This window comes from Pithys albifrons, chromosome 5, assembly GCF_047495875.1.
Source record: "Pithys albifrons albifrons isolate INPA30051 chromosome 5, PitAlb_v1, whole genome shotgun sequence".
Lineage (NCBI taxonomy): Eukaryota > Metazoa > Chordata > Aves > Passeriformes > Thamnophilidae > Pithys > Pithys albifrons.
This window is the reverse complement of record NC_092462.1, coordinates 73816727-73832405: the sequence shown is the minus strand read 5'-3', so window position 1 is coordinate 73832405 and position 15679 is coordinate 73816727. Positions and strand designations below refer to the sequence as shown.

At 54.8% G+C, this 15679-nt stretch overlaps 1 protein-coding gene across 1 annotated transcript in view; it reads left to right on the top strand.

The window, feature by feature from the left end:
• The first annotated feature begins 555 nt into the window (after positions 1-555).
• Positions 556-15679, top strand: part of LZTS3 (leucine zipper tumor suppressor family member 3) — a 52087-nt gene continuing 36963 nt past the window's right edge. The window contains exon 1 of the mRNA XM_071557068.1: positions 556-782. The gene's annotated coding sequence lies outside the window, so the exon portion shown is untranslated. The remainder of the gene's footprint in view (positions 783-15679) is intronic.

The following is a 15679-nucleotide window of genomic DNA, read 5'->3' as shown; positions in this document are numbered from 1 at the left end:
CCCAGGGGTTCAGGCTGTGCCCCTCAAAGGGCTCTGTTCCTGGAGATGGAGGAAAACAGGGACCAAAATGGGATTCTTGTGGTGGAATACAGGCTTGGATCTCACCCCTCAGCGTTGTCTGTCACCGAGGGGGCTGCCTGTGCCCCTTAAAACCCAGCCGTGCCCCTGAGACACCCCTCGACCCACTGCATGGGGAAATGTCGGGGCTCAGATGTATTGGGGGGCTCTTTTTGGGGGGGGCACGAGGGTGATGAAACACGGTGAGGCTGCGGGGCACTGAGTTGAGATACTGCCAGACCTCAAATATCCCCTGCCCAACCCAAATATCCCCTGCCCCGGAGTCCTGCAGGGGAAGGGGACACGGATGGGACGGCCTCCGCGGAGCATCCCAGGACCCCCAGCCAGGTCCGTGGGGACAGAGCCCTGTCCGGGGGGGGTGGCGAGGGAAGAGTTAAAGGGAAGGCGAGCAGATCCTCCTCCATCCTCCCGGTCCTCGCTGTTAGGCTGCTGCTCTGACAGGGGGTGGGGTCGGGGCTGGCCGCCGTTTGCCGCAAGAAGGGGGGGGAAACGTGGCTGCGAATGTGTGTGTGTGTGTGTGTGTGTCTGTGTCTGTGTGTGTGTGTGTGTGTGTGTTGGTGACACAGGACAAAATGAGATGAGACCCCTCGGACGCGAGCGGCCGCCCGGCTGCGAGCCCTGATCCCTGCCCGATCCCTGCCCGCTCCTGCTCATCCTTGCGATCGCTGCCGGGGACCGGCACAGCCCCAGCATCCCCGCCAAGAGTAAGGCTCGGGGTGGGGAGGAACTGGGAGGAACTGGGAAGAGGGACTGGGAGTGGGGAGAGTGGGAAGGGGTGGAGGGTGACGAGGAGGAGGTTCTCTTGGGGGTGGGGGAGATTTGGGGTGCACAGAGAGCGAGGTGGGGAACCTGATGCTGGAGCTTCGCTCGCCTGAACCACCCGCCCATATGTAATTTGGGGAGGGGGGGAGGGGAAGATTTTGGGGAGGGGGTGGGGGTGGAGGAAGGGCTGCCAGCGCCGATTTCGGGTGTGATGGAGGGGAGGGAGCCTTGTTTGTGCCTAAAGTCGCAGCTGCCTGGATTTGGCCCCGCGGGGCCGTCGGGATGTGACAGCACCCAAAAATAGAGTGCGAGGCGGGGAGGAGCGGGGGGCAGACCTGTGTGCCAGTGCCAGGGCCAGGTTATTTTCCCTCCTCACCCCTTCCTCATCTTCTTTTATTTATTTCTTTATTTCGTTGGCAGTGATGTCAGGGAGGGGAGCGATGGCTGGGGCTGGCTGGGGGTTGGATTCACGGGAAGGAGGTTGCTGGCGGCCGAGTGATTAACGTGCAGTTGCTGGGAATTATGTCATCTGCCTCGGTGCTGGGTGGCCCTCGCCCAGGAGCGGCGGTGGGGAGGGAGGGAGGATGTGGGGGGACGTCATGACACGGGGCTCCCCGCCTGGGGCTTCACCCAAGGAGGCTCCGATGCCTCCCTGTCTCTGTGAGAACTTGGGCGTCCAGTGTTCCTCCCCACCCCAACACGGGGTTCCCCACTTGGGACAGCACCCAAGGAGGCACCGATGCCTCCCTGTCTCTGCAAGGACGTGGGCATCCAGTGTGTCCGCATACCCATCGCAGCCCCCAAGCCATGGGCGCACGCTGGCAGGGCTGTGGGTGCACACCCACCCCACTGCCCTCTGCTACTGGCGGGGGGCCCAGATCCACGGGCTCCATCCCCAAGCAGGAGAGCAGCGGGTTGTTGCTCCTCCCGATGGCTCGTCCTGCCCGCTGGCCCGGCAGCCGGGCTGGAAGCAGGTGGAGGGGATGCCGTGGGGAAGGAAGGACGAAGGTGGGCACCCCCTCTGCCAGCTCCCCGGAAGAGAGAGGGTCTGGAGCTGCTGCACTGCAGCACAGAGCCCCATCTGGGGCTGTGGGTGTGCCCGAGGGGCTCAGGGACCCCTCTGCCACCCCCTCCACTCCTCGGAGCCAAGGTAAGAGCCTGGGGACCTGTGGATGCCAGCGGCACCCCCGCCAGGCCGGATGATCCCTCTGCTCTAGAGGGTGTTGGGCAGCTGGATGCTCCACACCCTCCTGGCATCTGCCTGAGCATCCCTGAGCATTCCCTGAGCATTCCCTGAGCACCCGCTAAGATTCCCCCTGACCATCCCAGTCCTCTTCCTCACCTGGGGAGCTGGGAGAGGAAGGCAAGGCCTGCCGGTGAGCCATGCACGGACACCGCTGCACATCAAGCTCTTTCGTCTGCTCCACACCCCATGCAGCCCCGTGCAGCTCCGTGAATCCCCGTGCAGCTCCACGGATGCCCGTGCAGTTCCCTGGATCCCCGTGCAGCTCCACGGATCCCCGTGCAGCTCCGTGAATCCCCGTGCTGCTCCACGGATCCCCGTGCACCACAGCAGAGGGTCGGGCAGGGAGAGGAGCAAGCAGATGCAAACAGGAAGGCTGGAGGGAGATGTGGAGAGGAGGGAGGAGGGCTGGGCATGGCTGCAGAGAGTCATTTTCTGCCCCACAACACCGTACAAGGGAGGGGGGATCCCAATAGCTCCTTTAATTCAAGCTGGAAGTCAGCGGGTGCAATCCAGGCCGGGGGATGCCACTTGCCCCACGGGATAACCTTTGGCAACTCCTCCGCTTTCAACACCCTCCAGCGCATCCTTCATCCTCAAACCCGCTCCGGCGGCGGATTATGCCGGCAGCCGAGCCCTCCCGGGAGGTGCTGGCATGGAACGCGAGTGCGGAACCTCCGAGCACCCCCAGTTGGGAGCGGGCAGGGCCGGGGAGGTTCCCTGCCCGTCGCTCCCCGGGCAGCGATGCGTGCGCCGGGCGGTTTGTTTATGTGTGGCCCTGGTTGGAGCAGCGGCGATCTGCCGTGGCTATATATAGCAGCGATGCTGTCATCCGAGTTCAGCCTGGCTGGGGAATTTATTTTCTGCAAAGGCTGGGAGGCGAATGGGCTGGAAACAGGCGTGGAAATGCCAGAGCGGTGTGATTCCCTGTCTGCGCTGTCCGGGCTCACGCAAGGCAGGAGGACACGTTGTCCGGAGTGGTGGCCTTGTGATGACAAACAGAGAGGACGAGGAATGTGTGGAGAGGCTGAAATTTCCCCCCTTGGCTCCCTGGGGCAGGGGTGGGCATTTAAAAAGCGGTGCAGGGCCCTGCGTGGCTGCGGATCTCCATGTCTCTATATAGGGAAGAGATTCCCTCCTCCTCAGACTCTTCTTTGGTGGGTCACTGGGCTGAAGTCCTAAGGAACCAGCTCCTAGATCCAAAAAGAGGAGGGAAAATCACCTGAAAGTCCAACATTTGGTTGTAGATATTTGGGAGACAGCAGCAGCTTGTCCTACAGGAGACGGGACTGGGACAGCCGCAGCCCCCCCAGCAGCATCCCTGGGCACCCGCTGCTGCATCCAACACAGGGGCATCACCACATCGTGGCCCATGATAAGGGCACCTCTGATTGCCCATCCCGAGGAAAAACAGGAAATAGGAAGAACGACGGTCCCCTGACTTGCAAAAAACAGGCAGATGGGGAGGGTGTTTTCCAAATGCTCTGTGAAAACCACGTTGCATCAGCAGTCAGAGGCACTCGCTGCGTGATAACTCCGTGTGGAGCAGGAATGTGGATAAACCGGGCTCCAAAAAGTTTCTGAAGGGAGTTGTGTCCCAGCTGGGAAGGTTATGAGTTAAGAGGGTGTTGCTGGAGTTGTTGTAGGACTTTAAATCTGCTTTGTGGTGAAGGGGAACTGAGCCCAGCCATGCCTGGGGCTGTCGGGGGAATTCCAGCAAAGAAAGGGTGAAACAAGGAGTTTTGTTGTTTCCCTTCACAGAGGATCTTTCCCATTAGTCATTCCTGTCACAGGAGCTGGTAAACATGGTTATTATTTGAGGGATCTGAAAGTGAAATGGAGGCACGAGGCCCGGAGCCCAGAAACTCCGTCAGGATGGGGGAGCAGACAGGGACCCCCCAGCTCCTCCAGCTCATCCCACCTCTGTTCCATGGGGAAAGCCTTTGTACTGAGCCACTGGATTCATCCTCTGGTTGTGCTTTCCACAACCTGGGACTCATTTTCATGAAACCTGGTCTAGTGAGTGGCATCCCTGGATGGTTGTTAAGGTCCTGTCCATCCTAAACCATTCCAGGATTCTGTGATTTTTGCAGGACACGGTGGCACCAGGAGCCCTCGGGGTAGGCTGTGATGTTCCATCCTGGAGGTGGTGGTGGACCAAGCACTTTGAGGCCCTGCAATAAGCTGGGTGGTTCCCAACATGCAGCCAAAACTCAGCTCTCCCATCACTCCCTGGCCCCAGGAACCACCGTGGGGGGAAGGACCACGCTGGCACCCCCGTGGGGAACAAGAAGGTCCATGTAGCTCCTTAAATAGCAAGGAAAGCAAACCCAGTGTTAAGGCAGCTATGAGGAAAGAGGAATGGCTTATTCCTTGTAATCCAGGTTTGGCTGGAGCCAGGAGCTCTCCGGGCAGACAGAACTGAAGGTCTCCTTGAGCCACCGGAGGAGCTGCAGGAGCTCCCACTCCATTCTCATCAGGCTCACAGGGATCTTAGCTGAGTTTCCCTCACAAAATTGGAGTTTTGCCATGAATATGTGGATCCTGTTGGCTTTATCTGGTTCCTGAGTCACAAGGATGAGTTTTGTCTGATTCTTGCTGGAATTTGACCCACCACGAGACTTGGTGGCCACGTTTGCCTTCCACCTCCTCCCCATGGCTGGCATCTTCCTTCTCACACATGTGCTTTGAGTTTGGGAGTGGTCACAGGGGCTGGAAGCACTTGGGTTTTCCTTTGGATTAAAGTAGGAGGGCTCATGGGATAACATGACTTCACCAGATGGAGCCTCACTGGAGGTTGCAGACCATGGGCAGCCCTTGTGGGCAGAAGGATCTGGGATGGCTTCACCTACAGCAGCTCTGAACCTGCTTTTCTCCAGCTCCCTCAGCCGCTCCTGCTGCTCCAGCCCCTTCCCAGCTCCACTCCCTGCCCTGCACACACTCCGGCCCCTCAGTGTCTCTCCTGTCTGAAGGTCCCAGAACTGCCCCAGGGTTGGAGGTGCCCCAGCAGTGCCAGCACAGGGAGGGCACTGCCCTGGGCTGTGACACACCAGGACTGGTACAAACCAGGTGCCATTGGCCTTTTTGCCCACCTGGGCTCACATTCAGCTGCTGTGGCCCAGCATCCCCAGGTCCTTTTCCAATGGGTAATGGAGCCTGTTCTCCTTGTAGGAAGCCCAGGAAAAAGGCAATCATCTCATTAACACATGCTGCTCTTCACACAACCAACTTCCCAAATATTTATCAGCTGGAGAAACACACGGGCTTGGAAGTTGCCAAGTAACATAACAAGAGGCGCTTTTAAATAAATATATGTGCGTCTGCGGGTGGCAAATGAACCAAATCCCTTGGGATGAGGCCCAAAGATCTGTTTTTCTCTGGAAGCCCAGCACCAGTAATAAAAATAAGGATCCAAGCCAGGAACAAAACCTGGGATAAGCAATGACTGCCTGTGTGTCCAATACTGGGGGAAATTGGTTCCCTGCTGGGAATGTCTGTGCAGTGATGCCCAACAGCTCCATGCCTGGCAGGGAAAAACCAGGAGGGGGTTGGGATGGGGGGGGTTATTTTGCAGGGGAGGTGAGAACAAGCCCAGTGCACTTGGTTGGGTCTCATCCTGCATTCATGTGCCTCTTCTGCATTCATGTGCCTCTTCTGCATTCATGTGCCTCTTCTTTTCTGTAGGCTCAGGATTTCAGGATCCCTTGTTGTGGACCCTGTATGGCTCAGGAGATTTCCATGTTTCCTTTCCTCCAGCCCCAAGGCCACATTGTAGGACTGAAAGGACCTCTTTCTTTCCAAACCAGGTGTCTGTGTCCCATAAAGGAACATTGTTTGCCCCAGCCTGCCTGGGCTTGTTCTGCACTCTCCAGATGGCCAGGGTTTTCCTGACACTAAATCCTGCTAAATCCTTGTTGTGAGGCCACTTTGCAAGTTTTGGGGGTTGAGAGGGGAATGAGACCTGCCAGAGAAGACAAGGTGGGTTTGGTGGGGAGTGAGACCTGCCAGAGGAGACAAGGTGGGTTTGTAGATGAGCCGAGATTTACCCCTGTTCTTCTTCCATAGGGAAACTCTGGCTTGTGGAATCATAGAATCATGGAAAGGTTTGGGTTGAGAAGGGACCTTAAAGCTCAATTTGTTCCAATCTCCTGCCATGGGCAGGGACACCTTCCACTATCCCAGGTTGCTCCACGTCCCATCCAACCTGGCCTTGGACACTCCCAGGGATGGGGCAGCCACGTCTTCTCTGCCCAACCTGTGCCAGGGCCTGCCCACCCTCAGCCAAGAATTTCTTCCTAATCTTTGATCTATCCCTGCCCTCTGGCAGTGGGAAGTCATTCCCCCTTTTCTGTCACTCCAGGCTCTTTTCCAAAGTCCCTCTTCAGCTCTCTTGGGGCCCTTTTAGGTGCTGGAAGGTGCTGGAAGATCTCCTTGGAGCCGCCTTCTGTCCAGGCTGAACACCCCCAGCTCTCCCAGCCTGTCGTCTCATTTGGTGGGGATGTTCCCACACAAATCCACCATCTCCTCCCCATTTTCACCAGAGAGGGTTTTGCAAGAGAGTTTTCACTTTGGGGCCATTTTGGGTTTCTTGCCTGAACCAAAACATGAGGAGAGACAACCTGGTAGGCAAAATCAACTGGGTGAGCATCCCCCACTGGTTTGGGGGGGTCCAACACTGCCCAGACCCCCTGGACCCAGGGCAAGGGGGCAAGAAGAGCCAGACTGGGCAAAGTGCTGGTGGTGGATGCTGCCCAGAGAGGCTGTAGATGCCCTATCCCTGGAAACATCCATGGATGGAGCTCCTCCTGAGCTCACAGGCATGGCAGTGCCCTGCAGGCAGGAGCTGGAGATGATGCACAAGGGGAGGTCGGAGCTTTTATTAGCCCAGCTGCTGGAGCTGGAAAAAACAGCCCAGCTTTTGGGCAAAGGAGCTCATCTCCTTGTCCCTGCTTTCTAAATATATCAGCTGATCTAGTACGAGCTCGTTCCACTCCCCATGGACTGTTGCCTTCATTACATCCCCAGCTCTGCCCTTGGCAAGCACTTGGAGGAACAGCCAAGCCATCCCAATGGAGATGTTTGGATGGAAGGACTCAGACATTGCCCTGCAGTGGAGGCTTCTGCCTCCAGCAATGCCTGGAAGTGCAGGGGAACAAGGGACAGGGGACAGGGACATGGTGGTTTGTTTTGGCCAGACTATATATCTTGCCTTCCAAACTGTGGGGTGGAAAGCCAGGGAGGGCCATCCCTGCTATGGGGATCAGCTGAGGTGGCTTAGAGGATGAAAAAACATCCCCTGCACCTCACTGCTCTCCTCCCCCAGGCACTGTGGTCACTGCCCAGGGCAGGGCTCTCTGCAAAAGAGCAGGACCTGTTCTTGGCTCAAATTCCTCCCTCCTCAAATAAATACAGTTCTCAAAAGGCCTCTGTTAGGAGAATCCACATCTCCACCTGATCTGAGCTCAGCAAGGGCATAAATACCTGTCTGCAGGAGCAGGCTGAGCACAGCCCATAAAGCTCAGCTCAGGCTCAGGGAGACCTTGATGTCCCTATAAAGCTGAAATCTCGTGCCAGGCTCAGAGAGACCCTGATGCCCCCACAGAGCTCAGCTCAGGGAGACCCTGATTTCCCCATAAAGCTCAGCTCTCATGCCAGGCTCAGGGAGACCCTGATGTCCCCATAAAGGTCAGCTCTCATGCCAGGCTCAGGGAGACCCTGATGTCCCCATAAAGCTCAGCTCTCAAGCCAATTTCAGGGAGACCCTGATGTCCCCATAAAGCTCAGCTCTCATGCCAGGCTCAGGGAGACCCTGATGTCCCCATAAAGGTCAGCTCTCATGCCAGACTCAGGGAGACCCTGATGTCCCCATAAAGCTCAGCTCTCATGCCAGACTCAGGGAGACCCTGATGTCCCCATGAAGCTCAGCTCTCATGCCAGACTCAGGGAGACCCTGATGTCCCCATAAAGCTCAGCTCTCATGCCAGACTCAGGGAGACCCTGATGTTCCCCATGGCTTCAGCTCCTCCATAATGTCCATAATAAATCACTGCTGCCCAGCTGGGCCCTGACCAGCCGTTGCACAGCAGGACTTTTCTCTCCTCCTTCATCCTTTCCATGGACTGCTGTGCTCTTCCTCCTGGCTGCTACACTCTCCCTCCCTCCCAGTGCTTTTCCAAGCCCCAGGCGCTGATCTCTTTGAGGATCAGGGTGTCCCCAACACCCAGGAGTGGTTTTGGTGCTGTTGATCCCTGAGTGGAAAGTTTTTCATCTGTTTTTTGTGCTCTGCTGCTGGTGCTTTGTGCAATCCTTGGCACATTCCTTAACCCTGCAAAGCTGAGTTTCTCTCTGCCAGGCTGTGCTCCAGCTCCCCAAGGGATGGTATGGAATGGGAAATAATCTGGGGACTATGAGGGGGTATTTAAAAACCTGATCTTGTGTCACCTGCACGTGTTTGGGGTGGGTAATCCCCCCACAAGCAACAGCCAGTCCGGTTTCCAGCAGAGCCTGGACAAGCTCATCTGGAGCGGGGCCAGAGAAGAGCAACGAGGCTGGAGAAGGGACTGGAGCACAAGTGCTGTGGGGAGAGGCTGAGGGAGCTGGGGGTGTTTAGCCTGGAGAAGAGGAGGCTCAGAGGTGACCTCAGCACTGTCTAGAACTCCCTGAAGGGAAGTTCTGGCCAGGTGGGGGTTGGTCTCTTCTCCCAGGCACTCAGCAATAGGACAAGGGGGCACGATGGGCTCAAGTTCTGCCAGGGGAAATTGAAGTTGGAGAGCAGGAAAAATCCTTTCCAGAGAGAGTGCTCAGGCATTGGAATGGGCTGCCCAGAGAGGGGGTGGATTCCCCATCCCTTGAGGTTTTTCAGCTGAGCTTGGCCGTGGCACTGAGTGCCATGATCTGGTAAAGGGACTGGAGTTGGACCAAGGGTTGGACTTGATGATCTCGGTGGTCTTTTTCAACCCAATCCATTCTATGATTCTATGATCTTCTGTGGCTCCAAAGGGCTTTGTGACAGCACCAGGACCAGCCAAACCAACCCAGGGCCTGTTGACATTCCTCAGTTCCAGCCAAGGGCTTTGTCTTCTCCTCTGCACTCTCAGGGGCCCAAATTAGCTCTTAATAATAATATTTAATTAAAAAAAAATAAAAATCGCTGGGCAAACACTCCGGCCCTGGCGCCCGCCAGGATGGCAAACACTCCCCAAGGGGCACCAGGTGTGGTGCATTCCTGATAGCTGGAAAAGAAAGGAGGGATTATTTCCCTCTGGATGAAACGTGCAGGGTGAGGAGGACTGGCCAGCCTGGCTCCAATCCTGGCTGGGTTGTGCCCAGCACTGTAGGAGGTGGGTATGTGGCTTTGGGAAGAAGTCCCTCAGCCAACCCCAAGCTCCAGAGGTGATTAATGGTGGCATTGCTTTGTTCCACATGTTTCCTCCTGATGGAGGTTCGGGATTTCAGGCGACAAAAGGGATCTGTTTATTTTAAAAACGAGTCCGACAAGTCACCTGAGCAGCCTCCCTGTGCCATGAATGCCTCGTGGCCAGCTCAGCTCTCTCAGCACCAGGTTGTGTGGATGCATCCAGCACTCACAGGTTATTCCTCAAAGCTGGAAAACTTCATTTTTCCTTCTGTAATGATCTTTCCCATCAATCTGTCCATGTCTTTCCCCCTCCTGCTTAGCAGAGAAGTTGAGGACAGGTAGGACAATGGTGTTACAACCCCAAACTCGGCTTTGACCAGGACAGAAAACAGGGAAAACCCTTTTCTTCATCTCTCCACTCTTGGATTTGGAGTGAAAAAGCCTCTCCAGGGTTTTAAAGGCAGGCAGAGATTTGGGCTGTTGGATAATGTTTCCCTGGGCCAGCTGCTGTGATAAATCCAGGGCATCTGTCACCTCCAGAGCCAGCAGCAAAACTCCCCTCCTGAAAATCCAGCCCAAGATTGCAGAGGTGTCCCTGTCCCCGGAGGTGCCACCAGCACACACCACCCCCCAGTGCATCCCAGCAGGGGCCACGTCTCTGTTTCAGGCCCCACTGTGGGAAGAGGAATCCCTTCATTTCCTTTGAACACTGATCCTCTAAGGATCTTGATGCCAGGGTGAGTGACAAAAACACCCTTTAAATCCATCCCCGGGGCTTAGGGCAGGATGAGCAGATGTCTCTGCAGGCTTTGCACCAGGCTCTGCTCTGGATGGGAGCTGTCCCTCAGCCCCATGGCCTTGGCTCCCATCCTGCTCCAAGCTGGCATTTCCCAAGGGAGGTGATGGCAGGCAGAAAGGGAACAAGCTTGGCAATAACTCTCATCAGGAGATTGTTGCATCCCAAGCAAGCCCAGGCTGGCAACTCACTTTCAGAAGTGGCAGTGAGTTTTCCTTGGAGAGCTGGTTCTGATGCAGGTTGATGATCTGGAGCACAGAGCTTTTCCCAGGCTGTGCCACCCTGGCATTTTCCAGGAGGGAGAACCACCCCCTGCTCCCCACCTTTGGGGGGATGCCCTGCAGAGGAGCCTGGATATTGCCCAGATGAGGATCTGACTTCTCCCTCTCATCCCAGCCTGCCGGACTGGTGGGCATCACTCCTATTCACCAACCCCTTTGTGTCTGCAGGCAATTACCTGCATCACTTTCCATTCCCCACATTTTTCCTCCTTAATTTGTCTCAGGGATGTTTTTCCCCCCCCTTATTCCCCTGCTACCCTCCACACCCCCTTTACCTCTCCCCACTTCCCATCTCCAAGGGATTTTTGATCCCCCCAGGATGGCTTTACTCCACCACACACCAGCTTGCATAATAGCTGTTGACACCGTAACTCCATTTGAATCGATCTCGTTTGCTAATTAGCTGATTGCAGTAATTGGCATGAATTACCTTGGGGGATTCTGCCTCTCCGGGGGTGGCTCAGTGACCAGAATGTCCCACATAAGAGGTGGGAATGGCAGCAGTGAGATGGTTTGTGCTCCAGGGACACCTCTCCTGGGTATCCTGGTGACTTGCAGAGGTGCAGAGGAGTTACAGGAGTCGAACCACAGCCTGGGACAGTGATTTTTAACTCCTGGAGTGCCTGAGAGGCACCAAAATTTCAAGTATATGCAGGTATTATTGAGCCTAAAATGGGTTAATAAAGTTCCTGTTTACAGGATGAGGGGATGCAACTCTAACTCAAAATCAAACAGGAGATAACTCAAATATAGGTTAAGGAAGAACCAAATGAAGTGGCTTTTCTTAGAGGTCATAATTGCCTTGTAAAAATTCACTGCCAAAAAATTTATGGAGGATGAAACACCATTAGGTTGAGTGAGGAGAGACCAGGCACTGTCACGGAGAGTTTCCTTTGATGGCATCAAACCATTTGGGGGTTCCAAAGACAACCTTGGGTGGGAGGAATCCTGAAAAGCTTTGAGGCTGGGGGGAAATGGGGAAGGATCAGTGAAATTCTCCTCTTTGTAGGCCTTTTTTCTCTAAGCAGCAGCTGCACATGGGGGATGGGAAGACCTCCAGGAAACCCAGCTGGAAACACCCCTGTCCCAGCCCCTTTGCATCCAGTGAGGATCCAGCATTCCCCATCTAAAGTTTTCATGATAAAGAATCATAGAACCATAGAATGGATTGGGTTGGAAAAGACCACCGAGATCATCAAGTCCAACCCTTGGTGCAACTCCAGTCCCTTTACCAGATCATGGTACTCAGTGCCACGGCCAAGCTCAGCAGAAAAACTTCCAGGGATGGGGAATCCACCCCCTCTCTGGGCAGCCCATTCCAATGCCTGAGCACTCTCTCTGCAAAGAAGTTTTTTCTGCTCTCCAACTTCAATTTCCCCTGGCAGAGCTTGAGCCCATCGTGCCCCCTTGTCCTATTGCTGAGTGCCTGGGAGAAGAGACCAACCCCCACCTGGCCAGAACTTCCCTTCAGGGAGTTCTAGACAGTGCTGAGGTCACCTCTGAGCCTCCTCTTCTCCAGAAGAGGGAGAATAATTTTTTACAAGGGCAGATGGGACAAGGAGAATGGCTTTTCACTGCTAGAGGGCAGGGATGGGTGGGATATTGGGAAGGAATTGCTGGCCGGGAGGGTGGGCAGCCCTGGCACAGGTTGGGCAGAGAAGCTGTGGCTGCCCCATCCTTGGGAGTGTCCAAGGCCAGGTTGGACAGGGCTTGGAGCAGCCTGGGCTGGTGGGAGGTGTCTCTGCCCATGGCAGGGGGTTAGAACAAGCTGATCTTTAAGTTCCCTTCCCGTCCAAACCATTCCATGATTCTCTGATAACTCATTTTTTAACCAGAATAACCACATGCCTCCAACCCAAAGCACCTCCCAGGGGCACATTTCCATCTGTGGAGCTGCCTGGGTCATCTCAGACAACCTGCCCCTGATGAAATTGAATGAATCTGTGAAGTGCTGCTTTGCATGAGCCATCTATTTATATTGACAGCTTCCCACGCTCCATCCCTCCAGTCCTGCAGCACTTTCTGCCAGCCTAAACTGCATCTTTCCAGCTCTTCTTCTTTCCCCTGTTGTTTTGGTTTGTTTTTGTTGTTTTGTTTTTTTTTTTTAATATTGCCCTGTAATTATCTTCTTTTCAGTCTTCTGCGATCAGTGAAAAATCCCAGGACTTCTCAGAGAGGATGAGCAGCAGGCCACACCACTTCTCATCCTGCCTCCATGGAACTCTTGGGAGCAAATTAATCTGAACCCACTGTTTAAAAATGTTTATCCTTAGGCCATGCCATTGAGTGTCTTCCTGGGTTACTAATGAACTAGAAAGCACTGTGTTGTCCCTGTGCAATATGAGAACATCAGCCTGCTTTTTCCAAAGCCAGAACAGAAATTATTGAGCTTCTTTCTCCATTGTTATCAGCAATTTTCTGATCTCCACCTCCAGCACAGGGAATGTTGCTGCAGTTATTTCAGTGCTCCTCATTTTGTAAAATCAAACTAAAAGTCGCTTCCTCCCTGTTGGCCACGAACCTCCAGGAGAGATCTGATATGGCCAATGCTTGGGAAGGGGATTCATTCATGGCAAACTGAATTGCAGAGTAAATTCTCTACGTTTATTGAGCCAAAATGCCAACAATTTTTGTCCTGGTAGACAGTTCCTATGTATTTTGGGCAGAGAAGAGACAGCCCAAAAAGAAATGGGGTCTCCAAGACCCTTTGAGTCCCTGCCAAGAGGTCAGATTGCTGCCAGAGCTTTGATTCTTTATTTTAAGAGGGTGAAGTTATTAGCTGGGCTTCCACCAGCTGAAAAAACACCCTCCACAGGTCTCAGCCACATGTGAAGCCATCAGCCCCAGGGGGCTGTGACGCTGTCACCTTGTCATCTGTGTGGGTCCCTTCTCCCCTGGAACCACACAGGGGGGCCACAGGGACCCCCAGGGCCAGGTGTCACTGTTGTAGGAGGTACAACCCCCCTGTGCAGCCAGGTTTGCAGGGTGGCATCACCCAAGGCTCCCACTGTGCCTTGTAACCATCCCTGGTGCTTCCCCAGCCCTTGGCACAGGGAGAGGCAGGAGGTGGTGGATGCTGAAGGAGACTCTGGGTTTGCACTTTTTACCTGGTGGTTGAGTCCCCAAACACACAAGGAGCACAGGGAGAGCCAGGAAGTGGTGGATGCTGAGGGAGACTCTGAGTTTGCACTTTTTACCTCGTGGTTGAGTCCCCAAACACACAAGGAGCAGCTGGACCCATCCACAAGGTCTTGGCAGCACATGGGGACTTTGTGGTGACTTTTCCTTGGTTCAGCAGCAGTGTGAAGACCCCCAGGCAGCTCTTGAAAAAGTCTGTGTTGGTCCTGGCCAGGACTGAGCTGGCCAGGAGATGATTATCCCAGTTTTCCCACTGTGGGGGAGTTGTGCTGGTGGAGCTGTCATTGAACAGCTCTGTGAGGGACAAGTGACAGGAGAGGGGGTGGTTGGATCACCTGATCTTAGGGAGGAGCTGGGACAGGACACAGAACTCAGTAGAGAGAAACAGACCCTGCTTTTCCTCTCTGAAGGTTTGCAAGGTTGGACACAATGAAATTCCCTCCTCCCTCCCTTACCCAAAGCAGCCACATCCCAGGAGGAATTCAATGCCACATTTGAATCCATTCAAAACACGTCAGGGTCAGACCTTTATAATGCAACAAAGAAAATAAACCCAAAGACAAAAAGCTATTCTGGAAGATGGGAGGGCAAGGAAGTGGCTCCCAAAATATCAATGACAACCTTTCCTTTAAGCCCAGCTGTGGGTTAGGGGGTCTCTACACCGAGCAGGACAGAGGTGAGCACATCCTTCTGCACCTTCCTCTCAGTGGGAAAAGGCCCCAGTGACCACAGGGCAGAGTTTTGGGCAGGTTGGGGCAGCACCATGAGGATCGGGGTGCTGGGCAGGGGACATCTCTTGGTGGGATGGCTCCTGCAGGGAGAAGGGTACCAAAGGACCATGGACCACCTTCTCTATCCCATCTCTGAGGTCACCACCTTCCTGGCTAACACATGGCTGTGTGGGCTCCTGGGGTCACCTGGTGGCTTTTAGAGGCTTTGTTGCTCCTGGGTGTGATCCCAGCTGGATGTCCAGAGGCAGCTGGGCAGACTCCTGGTCCTCACATCTCCAAAATAATTTGGGTTATGTTTTTCCTGCAACTCTACTCTTTAGCTGGAGCCACTAAATGAGAGCCCACTGAGTGAGGCTTTTTATGAGGGGCCTTTCAGTCATTCCCATGTGGGGTTAAAGCTCTGGCACTCAGGAAGAGATGGGTGAGGACCTCGAGCTGGAGGAGGGAGTGGGATTCAAACCAGAGACAACTGGAATCCAGTTGGGTGGGAAAGGACACACACAAGGTCCAACCTTTTCTGGGCATCTCATTCCATTGGAGGAGGCACCTGTAGGTATAGAAACCCTCAGTGGCAGAGCTGAACCCCAAAAAGGACCCCAGGAAATCCCAGGAGAAGAAGGGAGTGAGGATGCTCACTCAGCTCCCAGTCCTGTCAAGCCCATCCGTGCTGGGACGTGACACATCTCAGCACCATCTCCCAGCCCACCACCCCTGGCACTGTGAAAGCCTCACCCCCCATGAGGGCAGGGCTGTCCCTCAAGGGGTGCCCAGGGGTCACTCTGGAGACAGACACAGGGTCTGTTTGGGGCAGTGCAGGGGGAGGAGGGTTCCCCACAGCCCGTGACGTGGCTCAGGAATTTGCGGTCTCTGAGGGGTGAGTCAACGGGAGCGGGAAAAGTTGGGCTATTTTTAGGACCACTGACATTTGGGGGTGTTTAACCCCTTTCCCTCCTCCCTCAGCAGCATCTCAACAGGGCCTTGCTCATGGTGCAGACACCACAGTGGGGTCAAAGGTGTCGTCAGTGCAAGGCTGAGCTTGGCAGTGGCTCTGCAGAGACAGGGATAGGTGAGAAGGTGGCAAAAAAGACCCTTCCCAAGACAAACAGGTGGGAACCTCACAGGTGGTGCTTCCTGGGATGAAGGAAGCAGGATCAGGAAGAGGCTCAGAGCCACAAAGACAAGGCATGAGCTGTGGACAGGCATCATTAAGGTTGGAAAAAAACCCTCTGAGATCGAGTTCAGCTCAACCTCTAGCACTGCCAAGGCCACCACTGACCCATGTCCCCAAGTGCC